The following is a 16,418-nucleotide window of genomic DNA, read 5'->3' as shown; positions in this document are numbered from 1 at the left end:
CACAGAACCGGTAGCGAAAATGTTTGAATCCCACCACTGGACAGAAGGCATGAGTCCTGGCTACCATAAGTAAGTTTCCAATGAAATGTCCTCTACCAAAAGCCACTTCTCAAATGGTATTGAAAACGTATGTACTCTGGAGTAGCTAATCAGTCAAGAGTCCTCCAAAGCTATACAAACAAGAAACTGTTTCTTCTTTACTATGAGCTTCATTGCCTTTTCTTTATGTAGCTAGAAGATATCTGATCAAAGTAAGACAGCATCAAGAAGGCAATAACGCTAAGAGGGGCTTTATATACTAGAACAGCTAACAACAAGTGTTGAATGGCTGGGGTAAGCTTTAGCTTTTAATGTCATGAGCTTTAGCCTCAACAAAGCTGAAGTATCAACATGAACACATAATGCGAGTACAACTAAACATTTTCTTTCTTGCATTTTCCCAGCTTTCTCAGACTGCTGGAGGAGATTTTTTCTATCAGAGTGGTTACAACACAGATGTTATCATGAAGATGTTATCATGAAGAACGCTTCTGTTTGAAACCCAGCAGGGAATGTTTTAAAAAAGGATTATTTTTCTTTCTCTGAGCAACTTGCTTTTTTGCTGGAAGGTATCATTAGAAAAAAAGGGAGAAAATGTGATGAAGCAGCATTCCTGCCTCTAGGAAGTAATAGGTTGAAATTCAGAATTGTGAGAAATTGTGGGGATGCTGGGAGGAATGTTTGACATAAACAACTAAGAGACCCCATAAATGACAGCTCAGTCCAGCCTGTAAAAAGCTGGGAAGAAGTACAAAAAGCTATATTATATCTGTCAGTAACAACAAGCAAGGGCTTCTTAATGCCTCTTTAGGACATCCAGAATCATTAGTGTCTATGTTTTAAAAGAAAACATGCTCCCTTCAAAAGGAACAACTGGAAGCCACAAGTCCCAAAGTTGCTTTTTCAAGAGGCAACTGGATGTTTTTGCTTCTCATCCATGAAGCTTCTTTCAGTTCTCTCAAGAAGCTTCTTGGATGAGAAACGAAACATCTTCAAAGAAAAACCAGAAAGTCCAGCTGCCTCTTGAAAAGCACCTTTGGGACTACCATGACCTGGATGACTGAGAATCTTCATAACCTGAAAGCCACAAGGGGAAAAAAACAGCTGACAGTACCTAAAAGTTACTTTCCAAATTGTAGTTCAATAAGAGGCTGCTTGTAAATTATATCCAAGTAAATTAGGGCTAGATCTCCATGAATTCAGAGATCAAAATGGACATCATCAAGAGATTTGTATATCATTGGTATGATAAGGAGGGTCACCATTCTCATTCCATAACTGCTCCTAAAGGGGCCTGACAGGTAATTTCTAGATACTGTGCTTTGTTCTTTTCCATTGAAAAAAAAAGACTTTTTTGTATAAAAAAAATTCCTGCTGGGTTTCAAACAGAAACATTCTTCATGATAACACCTGTGTTATAACCACTCTGATCATGAGAAAAAAAATCTCCCCCAGCAGTATGAGAAAGCTGGGAGAATGCAAGAAAGAAAATGTTTAGTTGTGCTCGCATATGTGTTCATGTTGATACTTCAGCTTTGTTGAGGTTAATGTTCATGACCACTGCCAGGAGTTCAGTCCTGACCAGCTCAAGGTTAACTCAGCCTTGTGGGCAATATGCTCATTCTGTAAACAGCTTAGGGAGCGCTGTAAAGCACCAAGAAATGGTACATAAGTCAAAATGCTGTTGCTATTGCTATGTTGTTATTCCCTGTACGACTCCCTTGTTCTTGCATAGAAGTACAGGATAGGAAACCCTACCTGATCCTTTTTAGAGATGCTAAGACCATCTTCAAATAAAAGGTATATATTTATACCACCATGACCTTTTTTTTAGTCTTATAATACATTAATGTAAAAATGTGGGACACAAGAAATTCTGGTTTTGAACTCAGTTACTCATTCTCTAAAGATGGTCAGTGCAGCTAAGTGACAGAAATATTGTACTGAATAGATTGCATGGACTAAATAGAAAATGGGCCAGTTCTTCCAGTGTAAAATGTAAAGGAATACTACTGACTACATGGGAAAATGCACAATCTTTATAAAAAGGAAAAAAATATATACTTTAAAATAACAATCAATAGGATATATTTCACTTCTCCAGGCACCTATCTCAAAGTGGCATACCTAGAGAAAATCAGTCAATCATGAAAACCAAATTCATAGCAAAATAGCCGAGCTAGAATTTAGTACAAGATTTAACAGTATTTTTTAGATTAAACAAAGACCATGTTTTCTTGTAAACTGTAACTGTTCTGTGCAAAAATATCTGGGTAACACCTAAACTTTTCTCCAGCAATTCTTGAGTAATTCCCACTTTTCCTTATCTCATTTTTACCACTTTATTTCCTTCCTCTTATCCCAAAAGCTGTGTGTCAAGGAGCCTGATTCATATAGTACAACTGATGAAGGAGTCTGTAGGTCAAGAAAGCTTATGCAATAATGCTTTAGTCAATCTTTTAGGTGCCTTAAGACTTTATATATATATTTTTGTTGAAAATATGATACAGAATTGTAGAAGGAGAGAGATTGAAAACATGGATTAGGAGGCATGGGTCAATTATCTTATTCTACCCTTTTCTTAATCCATGCAGTGCTTCTCTCGATGTGACAAAGAGGCTGCCTTTCCATATAGTTATTCTACAAACAGAAATCTTAATCTGCTCACTCTTTCTTTCAGCCTTTGTTTAAGAGTATTTCATGGACTTTGGGGGATGGTTTTCAAGGATCTGCACTCATTCTGTTTTTCTTTTTAATGTAAACATTCTGACTCCTTCATTTCTATTGTGTTGGTAGAGCTCGGTGATATATGGTTGGTAAGACCCTCGGTGATATATAAACAATATATACAGTACATTTTCATATAATAGCAATTGATAAAGATTAAGCTAATTCTATTTCTAGAATTATATATCATATACTGAGGATAAAAATCCCTACTTTCTATTGCATTTATACTTCTTAATTATTGTGGACAACAATATTTTTCATGTCAATATTCAGAATTACATAATCAAACAAAATAGAAGCAATGCTGATACTATTGCTTATCAATATCATGAATGGAAGTGAATTGATTCACTGGGAACACTATGAAAAGGGTTAATCTCTAACCTTATGTCCTTAGTCTGCCTGATATGCTGTAGTTGTCACTGTAAATATATATTGTATATGGAAGGGGCAAGAGAAAAATGATATATATTTTCTATATAATTTGTAGCCTGTTTTATTTCTTTCCACAAATGACAGGTAGACATTAGTCTGTTCATGAATTCTGAGGAGAAAACACAGCAAAAATATGAGAAACAAGTTTAACTTTCAAAATTTTTAAATAAGGCTGTTTCAAAACCAAACAAAAAACTCAAAATATTTTTAAATATAATCTGCATAAACCCGGAATTGTATTGGAAAGTAAGGACTGGGCAAGTGATTTGCACATGGCAAGGAAAATGCCTCTCTGAATGATTTGTGTAGTCCTATATATAATATATTACAGCTAGTTAAATGTTACAGTGAAAGCAAAAAGAAAAAAATATATCCAGATATTTTGATCATTAATTGCAGTTAAGCAAAGTAGATTATTGAATAGCAGAAACATTAAGGTCCAGTAGTGGAAAACAGTTTGTCAAGCACAGTCTTTTTCCAACTAAACTATATAGAAAATGTGCTTACCGGAAAAACACATGGATGCTTGTAGAGCTGACAAATACTTTTTCAAGGGACATTAATCAGATGAAATTTAAAAGGCATTTGCTTCTGGCCTTAAATTCTTCAGTCTGGAACGAATTGCATTGGAAATCACTCAGATCACTCAGAAAGAAGCCTTGAATTGATAGTGAGTGTATACACATCTCCTTTACTGTTGGAATTGGTTTCAGTGTTTATGATTCAACACATCTAGATTAATGTAACTCCTCTTGGCTTTTCCTGTGAAAATGTACCATTACAAAGTTTCTATACAACAGAGATCAAAACTAGATTATTATTGTCATTATTTTTTCTAAATGTTTCTAACTCTTGAGGATAGCAAACTTGTCACCATAACTGCACAGCACCATACATTTGCACCATACACCATTTTTGCCACATAAGTTTATAAAATACCGTACATTCAATGTATATGTACCAAAACAGAACTGATCCAGACATTAACATATACTGTATTTTCATACATTAAAAGAATCCCCTCTAAAAATAACATACTATAATGTGACTATCTAATGTTATAATTTTATTTTATTGTTAGCATCATAAATATTTCTGGGAATGAAGAGCCAATTTGCTGATTTGATTTCTAAGGAGGATAAGGAGGTGCTGATTGTATTCTTTGTAAGAGACCTCAATTATAGGCACCAAGGTAGTTAATGGTCAGACAATGGATTCAGTGGGATGTAGTGTGTAGGATCTTAGTCATAACCCATTGTCCTTTTAAATCTGCTGGCTGAGATAGATAGAGGATATGAACTGCCTGGTCCTTTCCTACAGTGTGAATGAGACATTCAATAAATGTATTCCCAGATTAATAAGTACCATTGTCTTTGCTTCAAATTAAGTAGGCAACACTTCTTAATGAAAATATGTCACTTTTCTGGATAAATGCTGGCAAGTGTGAGCCTCTTTGTGTGAGTAGAAAATGCTCAGCAGTTTATGTTGGAAAGTGATCATTACATGCCTGACATCCAATATTAGAAAGAGAGAAAGGAGAGTTCTCAAGCGACCTCCACCATTTTACAATCTCTAGGGATTTCAGTCTCATTTCTTTTTTCCAGAGTCTTACGCAAATGGGGGGGGGCAACAAAAATACTAGCAGAGCATCAATTTCTATGTGCCAACAATTAAAGAGTGCCACTTCATTTGAATGCTGGTTCCAAAGTATACAGAGCATTGCCTCAGTTGTTGCCAAGCAACTATTGCAATGATTCACTAAAATAATAAGTACTTGGACACAATGACCAGGAGGAAAGCACACAGACAAGTATAATGCTCTTGGAATAGATACAATTTAAGTGGTGATTTGGGTACAGTATATTGATACTAACTCAGAATTTTTGATACAAGTTCAGTACCATTCTGCTAGAACACATGGTTAAAATGCAACCTTCTAACAATTAATAGAAATTCTGAATAGTTATGGAGAAATAACCAACACAATTTTAGAACAGTATATGTTTGTTGTCATCCTGATTGATACTAGGCAAAATTGATTAGATCGTAGTTATTTGAAAAGAATATTTCTTTACAAATATAGATTTTTCTTGTCCTCTGCTTTTCTAGTGTATCTCCTTAATCTGGTGGTCAGTACTGTAAGTTTTTGTTTAATAGTCTTTAGGGTTCAAGTCCTTGTATTTTTTCAGTAGTTGAGTCTTAGACTTAATCTTCATACCCTTCTGTAATTCTACCAATAAACTAATCTCTCTCTGAGTGGCCTTAATCGTAGCCTCTAACCTCATTTTCCAGATGGTAGGGATATGTCCTACTGTTCTTGTTGATCTGGTAACAAAGCATTTCCAAGAGTACAGTGGTTGTAACATATAACAGTTCACTGTTTTGAGTTATGGTAGTAGTAAGGATTGTTGGGAGGATTCTGTTGGCATCTTCTACCATACTATCTGATAGTACTCCTCTGCTGAGTTTTGGTAAGTTTCAAAGGCTGAGTGTCGTTAATTTATCCATGATCTTATGCCTCATATCAACTGCTGCACCCTGTAACAGAGAGGGTGGCAGTGACCTCACAGCTAATCAAATTGTTTTTCCAGGATATAATTAACAGCTTCCTCTTCACTATATTAAAGTGTGGTGTGTGTGTATACATATTCCTGCTCTTATTATTTTATAAGTAACTGAAGCCCTATATTTCTTCCTCCTATTTTCCCCATGACAACAACTAATGCGATGGGTTGGGCTGAGAGACACTCTGACTCACCCAATATATATTCCTTTTAAGCACATACAGTTTCTGCTCCACCATTGAGCTGTGGCCATTCCTAATAATTGGACACAAACTGATGTATAACAATTATTAGGCTAAATTATGCATAAGAATTAGGCATGACTACTACACTCTTTGCCAGGATGACAAAATATATTACATTTCTTTCACTACATTATACTCACTACTGAACTCTTGCAAATGTCCCTATAAACCTGTGCATTGCTGATAAAGATTAGCTGAGGAAGCTTGATAAAATCTTACAGTATGGCTTCACTTGCCATAAGCTGATACTTGAGTTCCATGGTAATTGGTAATAGCTGTGTTATTTGTTTAATATTTCTTTAGAAAGATATATTTAGGCTCTTATAACATTAACAACTGGAAATAATGAGGAAAATGTGAATTGCATTTTTAAGGGATAGGTTTTTTAATTGCTTTCCCACCTCATGCTTTTTTCAGTATTTTTTGTGAACTGTGTGTTTTATATTCTTTAAATAATGAATGGGAAATCAAAAAGAAGATGAAGTTCCCACAAAACATAATGAAATTCTATCATCCAAGAAAGCACTTTTTCAAGGCACTTTGTCTACCTAAGAGATGTAGGGAGCAAAGTTGGCTCTCCCATGATACAAAGAAACAAGAAACAGACAAAACTAAATTGTTTTAATTTTGGAGAGCTAAGTATCTTTCCATCTCCATTCTTTCTATCAGACAGAACATATGTTGGAAATAACTGATTTGGCTTGCTTATCTCTATTCTACAATTACTTAACATGGAACAAATTTTCTATAAATCATCTTTCTTTTTAAAGATTATATCTGCATTTTACATCTGTAATGCAATTTAACTGTCTTACCCCAACACTGATTTTATTTGAGCACTAGATAAAACCGTTTTCACGAAATTAGGAAATTCAAAACAATCATCCAAATGCACAGCCATCCAAAAGGCTTTGTTTTGTATTGGTAAGGGATCAGTGTACTTTTCCTCCTAAAAATAAAAATAAAAGTTATAGCATCTGATTAAATGTTGAACAAATTTCTCTTGTCCCCATATTTGCAGTCAAAGTTTTACAGATCTAGGAACTGATTTGCTCTCTTCTTTCTTTCCAAACCTGAATGATTTCTTATGGTAAAGGAGCTAAAGAATAAAAATAAAACTATTCTTTGCACAAAGATTTCAAAATATCCCCAGAAAACATTACCTGATTTAATTAAAGAAGAATAGGCATGCTAATCAATATTTTATAGCACTGTAAAAACATATACCCTGTATTTATTTATATTCATAATGCAGCCTTTCTATATTTAGAATTCCTGTCTGGTTACTAGTAGTTACAGGTACCTATCTGAAGGTAGCTAATATAAAATATGGTGAACCTAGTATCACTCATTAGGGTTTTTCTTAATTTTTTAAAACCTATATTTAAATATTTTATAAAACTAACTTTTGGAAAGATATTTATTGTTGAGGGTTCGTTCTTTGAGGGTGTGGGTTGGTTTCTGAATGTTACCAGGCTAGGTAACATCTACAACAGAATTTAGGGATGTCAATGTCAGTGTTCTTCTGTTTATAAGGGTGTGTGGTCAGTAAGTCTTAGGATGGTGATGTCATGTCAGATTAGGTTCCCATCAGCTCAGGGTCTTGTGATGGGTCTTGTGATGGATCAGATGTGATTCACCACTGAGAGTCTTGTGTTACATCAGATGAGATCATTGGGAACATCAGATGAGATCATTGGGAAGTGAAGTGCTGGTTTGGAGAACCTTGCATGGGTTAATTGAGGATTGATGCTGTCTCTGGTTGGCTGTGCAATTGATTTGGATTCTGAGGGGTTCATAGGTTGGTTGTAAGTCAATGTATTTGTTGTTGGAATTGCTTGTGGAGTGCCAGGCTTCGATGATCTCACAAGCGTGGCCAATGATTTTTGTGTTGGTTCAATCCAACTGGTGCTGTTTGGTGTCAGTGTGGATTGAGATTAAGGATTTGGCATTGTGGCATTTGACTGTGAGCCAGTGTTCATGAATCCTGGTTTTTAATTGACATGATGTTTGTCCCATGTAGAATTGATTGCAATTGTTACATATGTATTGTTCTTAGAGAGGCAATGTTATGGGCTGATTTACTCATCATTTATTGGATAATTCTGATATTTCAAATAAAACAGACACAAGATTAAAAAGAACCCAATACACAAGCCTGAGGATGGCAGATGAGATTCTGCCGAAACATCGCTATAATAAAAGCACAAATATTAAGACGTGGGAAAATCCCCGAAGAAACCTAAATACCAGATAGATAGATAGATAGATAGATAGATAGATAGATAGATAGATAGATAGATAGAGAGACAGAGACAGAGACAGAGACAGAGACAGAGACAGAGACAGAGACAGAGAGAGAGAGAGAGAGAGAGAGAGAGAGAGAGAGAGAGAGAGTGGAAGGGAGGGAGGGAGGGGAAAGGTATAAAAATATTAGCATTCAGAACACTGTTTGGGAGATGAGATCTTCACTTTGGCTTATTAAGTGGTGTGGCCAGGGTAGAAACTTTTAATTGGATGAGTCAATTGAACTATTGGGGGTGGGAACGTTGCCATCACTTTACATATGTGATTTACGCACTCATTTTCTCAGATTCAGAATTCTTTTGTTGCTACCACTTGATTTCCAGTAAAAGATATCTTTTCTCTAATTAATGGAGTCTAAGTATTTCTTTCTTGGATTTTGAATAGAGCACCAGCTGACACCTACACCACTTCAGACCAATGGTTATCCAATCTCTTCTTAAAAGCTTCCAGTGTTGGAGCATTCACAACTTCTGGAGGCAAGTTGTTTTACCCATTAATTTTTTAACTGTCAGGAAATTTCTCCTTAGTTTTAAGTTGCTTCTCTCCTTGATTGGTTTCCACCCATTACTTCTTGTTCTGCCCTCAGATGCTTTGGAGAATAGCTTGACTCCCTCTTCTTTGTGGCAACCCCTGAGATATTGGAACACTGCTATCATGTTTTTTCATTAGACTAGAGATACTCAGTTCCTGCAACTGTTCTTCATATGTTTTAGCCTCCAGTCCCCTAATCATCTTTGTTGCTCTTCTCTGCACTCTTTCTAGAGTCTCAACATCTTTTTAACATCATGGAGACCAAAACTGAATTCAGTATTCCAAGTGTGGCATTAACCCTTCACATGATCTTGATTCTATCCCTCTGTTTAGGCAACCTAGAACTGGGTTGGCTTTTTTTGCAGCTGCTGCACACTGCTGGCTCATATTTAAATGGCTGTCACTAGGACTCAGACATCCCTCTCACAGTTACTACTACTGAGCAAGGTACCACATATACTATACCTGTGTATTTGATTTTTCCTACCTAAATGTAGAATCTTACTTTTTTCACTATTGAATTTCATTTTCTTAGATAGTGTCCAATGTTCAAGTCTGTCAAGATCCTTCTGTATCTTAACCCTATCTTCTGGAGTGCAGGTTATTCCTTCCAGCTTGGTGTCATCTGCAAATTTGATGAGTTCCCCATCTATCCCATTGTCCAAGTCATTGATGAAGATGTTGAAGAGTTCTGGGCCTAAAGCAGAGCCTTGGAATACTCCACTGCATACTTCCCTACATGTAGATGCAGTTCCATTGGGGACTACTCGTTGTGTGCAGATGGTCAGCCAGCTACGAATCCATCTGGTGGTGATGCTGTCTAACCCACATTTTTCTACTTTATCTAGTAGTAGGTTATGGTCTACTTTATCAAATGCTTTACTGAAGTCCAAGTAAATTATATCGACAGCATTCTTCTGGTCAACTAATTGTGTCACTTTGTCAAAGAATGCAATAAGATCAGTCTGGCATGATCTGTTTTTAACAAACCCATGGGAACTACAAAAGATGGAAACTACATCAGCTCTTTTCCAGTCCTCTGGCAGTTCCCCGGTGCTCCAGGATCTTTGAAAGATATAGTTCAGTGGTTCTGAGATTTCATCTGCTAGTTCCTTCAGAACCTTGGGGTGAAATCTATCTGGTCCTGGTGATTTGAACTCATCTAGGGTAGACAGGTGTTCACTTACCATTTTCTTCCCTATTTTAACTTGTGTTCCTAATCTGTTTTTGTGGTGCTATTTTTGATAGGTTGGACTGTTTTTTTCCCTTTGTATAAAGACAGATACAAAAACCAAGTTCTCTACCTGCTGCTTGTCACCTTCTTGCCGCTTTCTCCCAACAACGGAGCAATTGTTTCCTTGACTTTTTGCTTGTTTTTAACATGTTTAGAAGAAGCTTTTTTTGTTCTTTTTTTTTACTTTTGTCGCAAGCCTTTGTTCATTGTGAGCCTTAGCTTTCCTCACTTCATCTTTATTGGCTCGGACTATTTGCTGATATTCTGTCTTAGTTATTTGCCCTTCTTTCCACTTTTTATACTTGTCCCTTTTGTCTTTCAGTTTGTCAGAGAATTCTTTATGCAGCCATGTTGGTTTCTTTTGAGAGCTGTTATTTTTCTTCTTCATTGTTATTGTGCTAGACTGGGCTTTTATAATCTCACTTTTCAAAATTTCCCAAGCTTCTTGAGTTGTTTTCCCTTTGGAGTGAGAAATTCCCAGGGAATACCAGAACTATTGGAAAGCCTGGGGAAATTAAAAAATGACAAGAAAAAGAAGGCTATCTCTATTATATTGAAGGATATAATTGTAAACCTCTTGCATACTGGACATATCTATGAAAGGAATTAAGCTTGTGAAAATGACTTTCCTTTCTAATGTGGAGCAAATTGCTGATGACCTGAGAAGAAACCCTATTTAATTAATTTAATTAATTTTCAGTGAATTTAAATCAAATTTAGTTTATCCACCCATGTCTTTCTCCTAATTGAAGTGGTAGCATATAGAGAATACAGTATCAGTGAAAAGAAATGGAAGAAAGGAACTTAAAGAAACTCACAATTAGGCCTCTGCAGAGATATTTCACTTGCCTTCCCAACATTATTTTCATCTCAATAATTGAAATCTGATGTTACCCATTACCATCCTAATCTCACCATGTGGCTAGCTCTTTTTCACTGCAAAGGCAATGATGCTGCAAGGAAAATAACAAGATGTCCATTCAGTTCTTCTACATTATTCAAAAGCTCTCAAGAATTTAGCATTTTATGGATAAACTACAGCCAGGATTCCCTCAGTGGGAGCATCTGAGATTAAAAGGATTTAGTACCATTTTAGTCTATTCTTATAACATCAGTGTGGGAAGGTTGACTGCAATAGGATACTTTAAAAATATATTTTATGAAAAATGCTGCAGGGAAAAAACCCACAATGCTTAATGTTAAATAAAGGAATAGAGATTAACATCTCTAAATATTAAATATTCTTCTAGTTAATAAATTGAAGACACAACAATTGCTATGTTTTTTTAAGCACAAGTCAGTAAATTAGGTTCTAGATTATACTTGACATATATATGTAATGAAGTCCTTCTGGATATTTTAGTAGAAGCAACAACCAACTGACTTTCATCTTAGTACATTATGTATATATAAATTACCTTTTTACCTCTGTATGGTCCATGGCATTGAAGTACTCTCTTCAAGTTATTTTCATCTTTGGTTTCTCTACTCCAGATCACCTATAAATCCTAAACTTTGTTTGGACTCAATATAGTTCCTGAAAGGTTAGATGCTAGCAAATAGATACTATTCTAATGATTCTCCTGACATCTCGATTCCAGATGTTGTAACCTTATATGAATCCCATTGATTGTCTATGGGAAATCAAATAATATATAGTCTTAAACAACAATAACAATAACAGTTGGAAGGGACTTGGAGTCCTCTAGTCCAATTCCCTGCTCAAGTAGAAAACTCTATATATGATGTATTATATTTCATTGTTAACACCAGCCTCTGAAGTTTTGTACTCACAAAACTCACATTATTGTTGAGTTTTGCACTTTACTCCTGTAGGGTCTGTCCTATTTTTTTTTATTCTGTATTTGTATGATGTTCACTAGATTGTAAGTACTAACTAATAATAAGAAATTGAGGATGACTGAACAACAAGGACAAATAATACATAGCTAGATAGCAAATTTGAGGAAATAGTTAAATTAGAGTCATTTACTAAAAATACTAAGTTAAAATGCATCTATTTTGAAACATATTTTGGGTACAGAAATGAATGTGTTCAGCTCAAATTCAGTTTAGCAGATATAAAGTATAAATATACAATGTATAAACCGTACAAATGGTACTACTTTATGTTCTGTAACTTGAGTTCTTTGACATCTGTACAAATTGATTTTCAGTCTGTTTTTTTTTTTTTGAGACAAATTTTATTAATTTTAAAGACAAACAAAACATCATTAAACATTAAACACATAAAACCTCTTTCCATTATAAATTTTTACAAGGCAGATAAGACATTATTTTATACAACATAATTCTAATCTATCCCATTTCCATATAGACACATAAATATCTTTTAGCAAATTTCTCATTATTTCTCCTTATTCTTATTCAATTACATTTCTTTTCTATATTTATTCATTTTATAGTCATCATATTCATATTTCCTTCTGACTTGTTTACAATTATTCTCATCTAACATTCCCCCAAGGTTTTATTAATTCTCAAACAAACATAAACACACAAAACACAAAAACATAAAACTTCTTTTTAGAAAGTGGCTTGACCCCGGATTACCTCTCTTTATACGGACTTCAATTAAATTCATGCTCATCTTATATACCATTACCTATCTTGTTTACCATTCTATATCTTCTATATAGCTTCTCCCCGCTTTTCACTCTTCTTAATTCTATTTTATTTATTTCATCTTAGTTTAAATCATTATACTTGTATCTTTTGTCCATTCTTTTCCAATTATCTATTTATCTCATTCCCTATAATAAAAAAAAAAAAAAGATTTCTCCTGAAATCACTAATCAAAGTATGATGCCTTTCTATCGTTCCCTTAAGTTGACATTTAAAATAACACCTAGTTCCCAATCTGATTCTGCTTAGTACATTCTACCTACTAAATTTTAATAAAAATAGAAAATAGTAAATCTATAAAATAATTAAGTACATAATTAAATATTAAATCTTATAACATTCCAATTATCTATTTCAAAGACAAATGCTGCAATAATAAGTTTATAATAACATCAATACAATAGTCAATTAAACTCTATAGTTAAACTAAGTATTTTAAACATTCTCTTTAATATTTTATTAAATCTTAAAATCTATCATTATTAAGCATTTTAATATTTTAATCTTTTTTTAGATCTTATAGAATTCTAATTTTCTATTTCTAATACAAATACTACAATACTATCTTATGTACCTTGCAGAATCTTTTTTTTTTTTAAATTATACATTACCCTTTATCCCTAAAAAAATTTTGCTTTTTCTCATCTTGTTTCATACCTTTGTGGCTTTTTCCCCCTTTTCCCTTCCTTTCTTATCCCACCTAGCCTTTTTACCCCCCCCCCTCCTCTCCTAACCTCCACCTTTTTAGGTTCACCTCTCTGTTGTATTCCTCTTTTCTTTTGCTTTCTAACATTGTATTGATTTTGCATCTTATTTTTCTCTTTCTTGGGTGTTTTTTTAGGTCTCAAGTCCTTCATTTTCCTTCCTCTCTTTCTCCTTTCTTTCTTAATCAAAATTTTGGATTCATTAAAGATGGCTTCTTCTTCTTCTTCTTCTTCTTCTTCTTCTTCTTCTTCTTCTTCTTCTTCTTCTTCTTCTTCTTCTTCTTCTTCTTCTTCTTCCTCCTCCTCCTCCTCCTCCTCCATCAGTTGTTGTGTTTGCTGATAAATAGCAAGCGCCATTTCTAAAAAGTGAAAGGCTTCTTCCAAAGCGTCCTTGCCTTCTTTCTTTGTTTTTCCATATTCCTTTCTTAATTCATCAACAGATAAAGCCATTATAAACATTTTCTTCTTTTTTCTTTTTCCCTCTTCTTCTTCTTAAAACAACCAAGATATTTCAAAGCTTAAAACAGTTCCCCAAAGTCCCAGAGTCATCAAGCAGTCCAAACAGAGCACAAAGTTCTTCCCTTTACACTTTCTCTTCCTGGGGTAATATCAATTGGAAAAAAACAAACCAGTCTGTATTTTAAAGCCTTATTGCAATTAACTTCTAGTCTCAAAATCTTCCAGGCATCTCCTCCAACAAGATCTTAATATAATTTTTTTTTGTCCTCTCCCTTCCCACTTGTAACAAAAAGCTTTAAATTTTTACCTTCTATAAAAAAGCAGGTTTTTCAATGTCCATTTGTTAACTCCGTAGGGAAGGAGAGTAAACTTTCTCTTTCAGCACTTCCATTCGCCGTTTTAAAAATCTCCTCTGGAAACAAAGTATATTTCAAAAAGTCAAAGTTTTCAGGATATTAGATGTATCTTAAGATCCCGGTTCAGCCAAAGAATTTTCACTTCAAAACTTTCTCCTTCTTCCTCCAGCACTATCTTGTCCAGCTGCCAGCTTCTTTGTGGTGGCCATTACTGACCGCTGCTCCACCGCCTTGAGAAAAGGGGGTTTTGCCGGCTGGGGAGGGGGTCTGCGATACCCCCAAATCCCTATCCGGATCCCCCCTATCTTCGGCTGCCTCTACGGGGCAGCCTTATCCTCCAGACCCGTCGGGATCGGAAGCACCAAGACGGCTAGCGCAACAGGGATCGCGCAGGATCGCAAATCCCTGCCACCGCTGAAGCCTGGCAAACCGGAAGTCCCAACCATTTTCAGTCTGTTTTTTTTTAATGAGCGAATGATTATCATATTAATATTTTTTTTCTTTGAACATAGTGATAAATTGATTTTGCATAAATGGCTTTTGTCCATATAAAAGGAAAACTTCAGATGTTTAGCAAGTCAATATTAGGGGCATTATATTCAGGTAGTTCCATGGCTACTTTCCAAGTGACTGGACACTTGTATCTGCTAAATGTTCAGCAAGCTGTTAATTTTCTTGCTCCTTGTTAGAATCCAGGATTATATTGGGGATTCTGTCCAGTACTACTGAAAACTATAATTTGGGGGTGTAGCAGTGTATAAATTCTGATATTGTCAAATTATTCATTCCTCAGATTAGTGGGCCTATCACACAGTTAATATATTCAATATATCATCCAAGTGATGACAAAAAAGGTGAGTCATTTTATGAAGGAAAAGCAATTAGAAATGTGTTTATGATTAACTGGAACTTTTCTCCAACAATCTGAAATAGAAAATGAGAATGAAAGCTAAACAAAGAAATTATGTGCCTTGTACCAGACGATTTACTGATTTTTTTTTATTTTGGAATAGTACATTATATAATATTCCCATTAAATTATTTCTAGGTATGGTAGAAAAATATTTGAGATTATTTTATAATTTTCATCTCATCCTTAGCACTAGCACTTATATAACACTTTACAGTGCTTTACAGCCCTCTCTAAGTGGTTTACAGAGTCAGCCTCTTGCCCCCAGTAATCTGGGTCCTCATTTTACCTACCTCAGAAGGATGGAAGGCTAAGCCAACCTTGAGCCTGGTGAGATTTGAACTGCCAAATTGCAGTCAGTCGGCAGTCAGCAGACATATGTTCTGACCTAGGCTTCCCCCAACAGCATGAAGCTGAGTCCTCATCCTGATAAACCCCTTTTATTTGATTTACAATGAATTTCCTCTCCAACAAAGTCCTGGCCAACAGCCTTTCACAATAGTTCCCAATTACAAACTTTTATTAGGCTTGGAGAGGAGCCAGGCCTATATCTTTCAGACACTGCAATACTTGGCAAGCATGCCAGAGTGAACTAATTGTTTCCTGCAAAGCCCCACTCCCCTTTTGCTCCTCTTTTATACTCTAGGGGAGAGGCCATTCACTGTCCACTGTGGCTTTACTCCCAAGTCGGCCCTTGTTCCTCAGCTGTTCGCTTTGTCTGGCAACTCTGCACATGCGCACCCTGGGAATAGGCTCTAGCCTCACTGATGTATGATTCCAAAGGCAGCTGATAACTGTCAGATGGCCTTGGCCCCATCTCTGTCTCCAACACAGAGCACTCGTCAGAGCCTTCCCCAGATTCCAGGACTGGTCTATGTTCCTCCCCAACCTCCTTACTGTCCGAATCTGCCGCCAGCTCCACTGGCTGCTGTCAGGCCATAATAGCATAGCCTGCAGTACTGCTCTTTAACAACTGTGCCACCATGGCTTATCCTTCCTTTTCATATGATTAGAGTAGTATTGTACGCAGAGAACTGTTGACAGAGCTAGTGAATAAATAGGCTTTGTGCTATCCAAAGCAGAACAACTAGATTCAACCACAGTTTTGTTCCATAAAGCATCAACCTTGTGAACTCTCAAGTTTTCTCTTTCCACTACGTATTCAAAATGGACAGTGTAATTATATGCATATATATATATGGTATAGCATATGTATACATAGTATGCATGTAGTATATGTGTAATATGTATGTGGTTG

The 16,418-nt window shown here is 35.5% G+C and overlaps 1 long non-coding RNA gene across 1 annotated transcript in view; it reads right to left on the bottom strand.

Moving 5' to 3' along the window:
• LOC148132139 (uncharacterized) overlaps nucleotides 1–16,418 on the bottom strand; it is a 125,376-nt gene that overhangs the window by 61,284 nt on the left and 47,674 nt on the right. Inside the window, exon 2 of the long non-coding RNA XR_015747629.1 lies at nucleotides 12,593–13,735. This is a non-coding gene — a long non-coding RNA (uncharacterized LOC148132139). The remainder of the gene's footprint in view (nucleotides 1–12,592; nucleotides 13,736–16,418) is intronic.

The sequence above is a fragment of the Notechis scutatus genome, chromosome 2 (assembly GCF_049901735.1).
Source record: "Notechis scutatus isolate UNSWTSFEM ecotype Mainland chromosome 2, rNotScu1.2, whole genome shotgun sequence".
NCBI classification, from domain to species: domain Eukaryota; kingdom Metazoa; phylum Chordata; class Lepidosauria; order Squamata; family Elapidae; genus Notechis; species Notechis scutatus.
Note: the sequence above shows the minus strand (reverse complement) of the source record. Positions and strands in the feature narration are given on the sequence as shown.